The following is a 9280-nucleotide window of genomic DNA, read 5'->3' as shown; positions in this document are numbered from 1 at the left end:
CACGTCACCACACTTACCAACCAACCACCACATGACACTTGGAAAACTGTGATTGAGTCTTTGACCTTGCACAGTCACCTGCCACGTTAGTGGTATAGATTGTTGACTGTGCATTTTTTATTTATAATTTCTCATGTTTGGCAAAGTGGACATAACTCAATAACTTCCTCATACGAACTCGGTTTTCATTGGAACGAGTTGCATTAGGATCATTTTGCCGAGATGGACTCGGTTGTTCAGGTTTTGGGCCATTATAAGAACTTTGATTTTTGAGCTAAATACTGAGCGCCTGATCAACATACCACCCTCGATTGTAGTTTAACCTCAAGAGAGATGCCCAATTGGTCCCCTAAAAGAATGCATATGTCATGTTGTCGAGGGATTCATGCCCAATTAAATGGTGGGTCATCACTATCCTTAGAGGGTGGCCTTTGTCTATCCTGCACCAGACTCTAAATCTATGATAATGGGTTCCCAACCAATATTTCCTTTCTCTAGATTAAAAAGGATTCTCTACTTAAAAAATGGAAATGTCATTAAAGGGTACCTGTAAATGTGATGTTGTGGCAAGGGAGAAATTGAGGCACCTTTCTCTTCATTCTCTCATGTACAATGCATGACAAGGCCTACCATAACACTAATAATGACAATAGGTCGAGTGGGCTAGGGAGTTAGCTCTCCATATACGGTACAAGGTGACCCCAAAAAACTCCAACAATTAACATATATGAGCCATATCCATATCCAACCTTCTGAACCTGAAAAATGATATGCAAATGAAAATTTTGCACAACCTAAGGAGCCATCATATGATGTGAACAACTTGTTACACTAACATTTGTTGCATTAAGCTCCATTCCTTATTTTTCAGCTAAGATAGAGGATTTCTATTATAATAAGTTATTAATTAACATCAATTAGGTATATTTAGGTAGTTGGGAGGAATTGTTGTTATCCTCTGAACCCAGTTTCAATTCTTAGAAGTGATATGATGAGCTTAATTGTAATGGATTTGAGCCTTGATGTTAAGTTTGAGTAGTCCCTTGAGGATTGAAATACGTATATTACTCACATGGAAAATAAAGATATATTTCATGGAAAAAAAAGTTATTGCACATTGAAATTGAAGGTCTATGCAACAATGTCCTCCAACGATGCAAATTCCTGATATATGGCTACAAAGCTTCGATACCCAACTTTGAGTAGATTTAGCAAAACTTAAAACATGATAACAAAGACTTCAAATTTTTGGTTTTACTATAGATAGAGCTTCCAATCTCAAACAAACTCAATCGAAATAGCATTTGGCATAGAACCATGGACCAAGAATAAAGAACCACAGAAAAGAAGCTTCTTTTGACTTCACAAGTGGCTTCTACACTCTTTGGAGCTAGAAAATAGGGGTCTCTCGGTTATTTAAGCCTTTAAAACTTGTTTGTATGACAACCAAATAATGGTTCATGACACATCAGTTTTTCCCCCATGTATATTCCTATTTTTTTAAGGTCTTTATTATATTACATCTCTATCTTTCTCACTAGACTATAAGGCATTGAAGTCCTAACTTGATCATAAGATTATTAAGGAGGATTTCCTTCATTCCCTCCAACACTAAAATGCCCATGTTTTTCAAAAGAAACTTAACCTTTAAGTGCGGGCATTGCAACCAACCAAAAGCTTGAGCCATAAAGTCATCTCACAAACTAGTCTCCATGAAAGGGTGTAAAATAACATGTCATCTTGGATTGGGAATTACTTTTGATTGGTATTATCCAATCAAAGGACTTAAAATTTACTTGAGAGGTAAAATTAATGAAGACGTTGAAGGAAAATAGTTGGATAAATTTTAATAGTCTTCATTGGGTACCTTGTAACAAAGAGACATAGGGAGAAAAAATAGGGGTAATAGGAATAGTGTTCATGGATTGTAAAATCATGACAACAACATGATAATATTTTCAACAATCTGCATAAATTATTTGATGAGTAAAGGGAGAATTCAAGAGAAATATCAATGAGTTATGTAAATCAATGGATGAGGTCAAGGAATCCCTAAAATACCAAACAAATTCTAACGTTGAACCACAAAGACATTCTAAGAATGGGACAATGCCTAGCAAATCAAGCAATGATGTTAATAGTGGTAATACTATAGGGCATGGGTTCAATAATAATACACACAAAGGTGGATCTAGGGTTTCACACAACCTAAATCAAGATAACTCATTTCAATTTTAAAAGGGAAATTGGGTTTAATGAGTGGGTAAGCAAACTCAGGACAACCTATCAGTACATTGAGGCACTAGATTATGAAGGTAAGGAGTGAATATCCCTACAACACTTGCAAGATGCATCTTCTATAGTAGTAAGAAAAATGGTACAATAGAATTAACACAACCATCAATTTTTTTAACAATTTTGTAAAAAGTGCTTACCAAAATGGCAAGTCAAAATTGGAATGATTCATGTTGGCACCTTTGTTTTGATGAAAGATAGGATGGTTCCAAATCAACAAGTATAACATTAAGGTTGCCTTACTTATTTTGTGGAATCTAAAGTCAACTCGAGATGAAGACAAACAAAAAAGTGATTAAGGAAGTCAGTAATTGAATGAAAGGGATGTGATCCTTGGCTTTGAGGAGGAAAAGCAACAAAAGACTATATGCACTCAGTGGAGCAAGGGAGGATTTTCTACTTGATTGCTATTGTTGTTGGTTTTGTTAGGCTATCTAACCTATTGAGCTATGGTGTAATAAAAGGTTGTAACAATGTTTTTGTTTGTATTGGAAATTAATGGATTGAGGGTCCTTATTCAAGATAATTTTATGTTTATAATGTTTAAGTTTATTTATTATGGTTTATCCTTGTGTGATGATGGATTTTTTTTCTTCGTTGCAAAATGTTTCACCTTCATACTAATGTTGTGCGTGACTTGATGATTAATATGAACAATATCAAATATTGTTATGGTTGTATCCTTCATTGATTAACAACCTCAATCAATTATTAATCTCAACATTGCACCTTGTGCAAGACCTTCCCTCTCGTCAAGGGTTGATATGTTGGAGACCTTTGTTGGACACCTCCATGAACCTTGTTGCATTTCCGAGTTCTAATCATGATATGTAGTGGATCATGACAATACGAGGTATTAACTCATGAAGAAGGATCTATGAGACTAGTTTAATGTACATATCAATCTCTTTACAAACAAAAAGCTTAATTCATTGGATGGAATGCATATAAATTCAAGACAAGTTCTCAAATGGTGAATTAGATCAAATATTATGGAACAAGTGCCTTGTGAGTCTATACATATGGTTACAAAGGCTTAAGGAGAATAAAAGGTACTAATGGAGAGATGGGAAGAAATTTCCCTAAGATAGTCATAATTTAATAACACTAAATTATTGTGATGATCATGTAGCAAAAGGTGTGGACATTTATGTTGAGAATCCTTAGAAGGAGATAGTAAAGATTTCATGATATAGTTGTGTTAGAGATATCCATGGTATGAGGAACAATTTATGATGGGCTCATGTTGAGCATTTGTAAAGGAGATTCCTACATGAGTTAAGATGTTTATGGGGACGAGGAAATGTTCCATTTTACTCCATCATACATGGAAACATAAAGCCTTATTCTAAGGGGTGGAGTGGAATGGTGTTGGGAAGGGTGTATCCCTAATAGAAAAAAGGTATCATGGAGAATGCATAAGCTCAAGAATGAGTAGAGAGGACCATAAAACATGTTTGCAATAATTCAGTGGTGGTGCCTAAATGAATTGTGAATGATCCATGAATGTAGTGAAGCATAAGGGAGGAGTTGAGTGAGTGAGCGGGTAATGGTCTAAGTTGAAAGAATTAGATAATTTGAGGAGAAAAGGACAAAAAATTGGTTATTGATTGAGATAAATAGGCTAGATGATGGAAGATAGTTGAGATAAGTAAAAGGAGAGTGGAGAGAAATCCATAAGATCTAATGGACATATTAGAAATGTTGATGTGGGTATACATTCCGATTGGTTAGATATGTTACTTTACAGGGTTTCGTCTAAGAGATGCTCTAATGGATCGTTGGACATATCCTGGTTATCAAAGCATCACTTAGTGATGTGATTGTTTCATAAGGAAGAGACAAAGATATTGAAAATGGCGCATCCATAAAGTAGCAAAGATAAGCCAATACAAATACCACCCCTTACACATTCCAATCTCGGTTATGTAAATCTTGTAAATTTTATTGATTATAGTTTAGTTGTGAAATATATTATTCCCAAGGGATGGAAAGTTTGGTGAGAAATAATGGGAATTGAGTTAGTGATAATAGTCTAGTCAATAGTACTAATTTGTTTCAATTTGAGGTCAAAACTTTATGAGTTAGCTAGGAATGCAAGGATTTGTTTTCATTCATATGTCAGTCAGTAACATGGTTCAACTGCAAGTTGATGATGCATAATGTTTACTATAATTTTAAATGAAAGGAGATAGGGATGCACAACAAAATTGGTTAATATGCGAGGCAATATTGAATGTAAAAAACATTGTTGGATATACCAAACTAGCGGAATTTCATACTACTTTGGGAGGAAAAGCATTATAATGGCACAAGATATATGTGTAAATTATCCTTAAGGTACTAAATTAACTATGTGTGAAGTAAATAAGAGCTTCATCACAAAGTTTCAAACGTCAAAGATAGAGCAACCAATTTGCATTGAATTGAAGAACATCAAACAAATTAAGGAAGAAAGTTCCTGCAAGTATGAATAGAGATTCCAAGGTTTGACTCATTTATTGACTTATTTATTAGATTCATGATACACAACACAAGGAGCAGTTCATAAGAGGATTCATGCCTCTCACTAGAATTCTATTGAAGCAACAAATATGGAGCTCTCGAAGAGAAGATTTAGAGAAAGATACGAGATTGAGTTGATGATATTGGGAACCACTCATGCCTATGCAATATTTTGTTTTATGACTAGTGAGGTTCTATAAAAAGCCTAATTCAAAATTAGTGGTATGCCTAGATTGGACAAATGCATTAATTGACCAAATAAAAGGCGATTTGAGAATAAATGTGATGTATTGTATGGAATATCGAAGGAAACCTAGCAAATGGTTTTCTTACACTGAGAGGTTGGGACATGGCTAATCTTACGTCATGTGATTTCTTCAAAGGCCCTCAAATGAGCATTGTGAGATTTTAAAGGCAAAGGGACATCCCCCACAACTCTATCGTACTCTTCAAAAGTATTTCTTTGCACCTGTGACCCTATCTTGTGATGTTTTTAAATCTAATACCCACAATAATGAGAATTTGCAAAGCCTTGCAAGTATTAATACAGTGATTTGAGTACTTCCTTGAGGAGGGGAGAAAGTGGTAATAATAATATTGGTGGAGGAAAAGGGTGGGGAGGAGAACATAAGGATTGTCCTCACCCAATGAACTCAAGATGTTGCAATCAAAGAGATACATGGCATGTTACTAAGGATTTCCTTAGCCTTTTAGAGAAGTGGCACTAAAATAATATAGGTATTTAGCATTGCTATTTTGTGTTGCTACAAATCAATTTTTCCATTTTTTATTGTTTTTTTAATGTGCATGTCAGGATTTCATGACATAATATTTGCTTCGAATTTGCATTAAACCATGACACTGTGAAACATTGAAAAACATTCTTTTTTTTCATTGTTTTTGTGTTGTTTAACATAATACTTTAGCCATTTCTGTGGAATATTAAGTTTGTTAAAATGTTATGCTTTGTGTCAACCATTTTGTGTAAAGTTTATGAAATTTTTTTATCTTATCTATACATGCATAACATATTATTAACATCATGATAATATATTCAATAAAACAACATGCCATGAAATTGTTCTCATATTTCCACACAATTCGGATGTCACTCCTCTAGGGAGTTTGAATTGACCATTGACAATAATGTAATCTATAGAACCTAACATGAGGAATCAGGGTAGCAATTGTGCAAGAATGCATCCTCCTTGTAACTCAATTATTCTTTTTAAAATTTGAGCTAATACACTGCAATAAGAAGAAAAACAACCACCATTCAAACTACTACTAAGTACCTTTCATTGTGACATACCAGCTAACCTAAATTCATTCTAAATAATTATTATCTACCAATTTATTTGATTTTGGTGGGATTGTTGACATCTTCATATCCTCAAATCACACTCTTTAAGGTTGAACAATAGCTTGAGTGGTACCTAGAAGGTTTAATTTCCCCTCCACTTGAGTTGTATTCTCTGGAGACATGTTAGCCTATGTGGTAAATATTTGAACAAGTTAAAAATCATTATGAGTAATTTTTATAAGCGTGAAGGTGCAAGAAAATTTGAATGCCTTGGTATTGAGATGAATAGTGGCAATCGTTGTGATTCAATCTTGGGTCTTGCCTTTAATAGACTTACGAAGTGACTCATTCACCAATTACCATGGAAATAAAAAAATAAAACAACAAAAAATCAACTATTTCAATTATCCAGGCCATGGATTAAGGTATGCCCAAAACACAACTTTGACCCATAACATTAATGATCATATAATTGAGAAACTAGTAGTAAAACACCCTCTTCTTAAAACATCAATAGTTTGAGTTGCACAAGGCTAATGAATTTGAAAATATTAGTAGTCAATCTTTAATTATTTACAACTTTTTAGTTTACATAGAATTAACATCCCGGTCATCACTACCCTTCCTATCATCATCCCCTCCCATGTTATTGTTTTTTGCACCATCCTTCTTCTCCCCACCACTACCTTCATTCTTCTTCATTCCCTTTCTTTCTTGTCCCAACCCCTCTTGTCCCATTCCTAGTTATCTCCAACCTTATTGTATGGGATGATCTCCATCTAGTTTTTTGGATCATTTACAAATATGAATCTAGTAAAGCATTGAGATAACAACATTCAAAATTAAATATAACATATAAGAACAAAATAATATGGTACAATGCAATCGTTCGTTTACAAACCATTGTAACCAACCATAGTTGTGTTGAAGTTTGGGAGAAAATAAATGCATAGGGGAGACATGCTAGATAATGGTGTCATTGTCACTTTTTTCTCTCTCTCTTGGGATATAACTATAACAACCCCTGTTGGAAAATTCTATAATTGTAATTATCACCTATGTTGTTGGAACTCCATGGATATATTGATAAACTTTTATTTGATGTAATGCATTTTATTTTAAAATATATTTACCAAAAGCTAAATAAGTGAGAAGCCTACAGAAATCCTGATGCCTAAGAGGAAGTTATAAGGGGGGATATCTTTCCCTTAATTAAATGTCTAGTTTTTCTTATCCCAAAGAATCAAATTAGTAGTTGAACTACTAACTATCAACAACTACGAGGAATAATGGGAGTGGTACATGACTGCTCTAGAGGTATGGGCAATGTACCCATCCTAAAGGCTTTGGAATTAACCATGTAGTTTGAGTATTGGAACCTAGATTCTCATATAGGGGAACAATCATTATGCGGGAAGGGAATGGGATTGTTGGACACCTAATTTGATAATGATTTTGGGTGTGGAACATGAGCAATCAATGGAGTCACAAGAGACCAATTGGAATTTGAAAACCAAAGGTCATTAAATTATGCATATAAATGTATATCTTGTTATTATAATGCAACTCATGATTTATCCTATCTCTTGTCCATTATTTTGTGTTATTGAACATGGTATTAGAGCGGATGAATTCTTGCCATGCTCAAGTGTGAGCCACTTGTTTTTGTGGCCTTTTTAGACCTACACTCTCCTCCCTGTTGATTTTATGAATTTCTGAGCATTTATAAGAACAAAGTTCGTTACCTTTTTTAGGTCTGTAATTTCCCCTATGAATTCGTGTCAGTTTCTTTGCTTGGCACTATTTTTGGACGTACGCTTGCTCTACTTTTCCTCAACCTCGGTCTCGATCGTTTCTATGATCGACACTCGTTTCTCTGCATATGCATTATTCTATGTCATGTGTTATCACCTGGATTGAACCTCAGACTAAAGGAAGCCAATGCCAGGGTAACCACAAACCACGCTTAGCTAAGTAGCTAGCCCTACTAGGCCGGGAGAGGGCTCTCTCCGTAAAGATCTCAGTCAAGATGTCTGGATCAGGTAAAGGATAATAGGCTAGGTATAGTAGCACGAAGTTTTGATTTGATTTTGAAGGGGTTTTTCCAGATCAGGAGGAGCTGGACAATTTAGGTGTAGGGAATTAGGTCATAACTACAGGGTGTTCAATGGGGCAAGGTAGGCATAGGCTTAAGCACTCAAAGGCTTGATGGGGTGAGATGTTTTAGACTGGTGAGAAGCTAAGAATGGCATGTGAAAACCATGAATCCTTCCTAGACTGCAGAAAACATGAAATGATGAATGGTTTCCCAAGGCAGAGTAGTGATGTAATGAATTCAACTTATCAACTTGAAAACATTCAAATAGAAGCGATGAAATGATTAATGGAATACATAAAACACATTAACATATGATTACAGAAGAAGAAACTGTACTAGAATTCGTACCACATGGATCCCATAAAAATAGATGCAATTCTTATTAATCTCCTGCCAAACTGCTTACAAATGGTGTACAATCAAGGTCTGAGCATCCAGCTGAGTCCAACCCTTTACAATGAGAAAGAAGAAGAAGATATAGACATGAATTCAACCTCCTCCCATCCTCAGGGGTCGAATCCCTAAGATGAGGAGCTAATCTAACTAATACTGAACAAGAAACATGAATATAGGCATCTCAACAACTTGCCTCTAAAAGTGAAAAATTGATTCATTTGAGCTCAAACTAACTTCTAAAGCAATGAATCTACCCTCTATTACTATTTATCTATCATAGTTACATGCCAAGTCATCATTTACAAAGGTAAATCATCCTCCATGAGAGAGAATCCATGAACATAGTCAAAAACTGGAAAAATAGGCATCCTGAGCAAAATCTGCCCTACGCGCAGTGCCACTGGCCCAACGCGCAATGCCACTTTCAAGTCCCTTTGGAGGCCTTCCCGGCATCCAAATTGAGCTCATGATAGCTCATTGGAAAGGTATTCAAGTATACTTTCCAAAACACCTAGAATTTCTACATTTGAATCTCATTTGACCCCTCAAAACTTGATTCTCCCAAGACTACTTCTGTGTGTCCAAAAAGTGGCAGAAAGGTCATTTTTAGGGTGTTTTTTGACCTTTTGGTGGACCAGTTTTGCCCCAAAAACTTTGAAAATCGCTAGGGTGCATGTCCTCAT

The sequence above is a fragment of the Pinus tabuliformis genome, chromosome 2_2 (assembly GCF_031772625.1).
Source record: "Pinus tabuliformis cultivar Carrire ecotype Pingquan chromosome 2_2, CPIR1, whole genome shotgun sequence".
In the NCBI taxonomy this organism is placed as follows: domain Eukaryota; kingdom Viridiplantae; phylum Streptophyta; class Pinopsida; order Pinales; family Pinaceae; genus Pinus; species Pinus tabuliformis.
The sequence above is the reverse complement of the archived record's forward strand: the minus strand, read 5'-3'. Positions refer to the sequence as shown.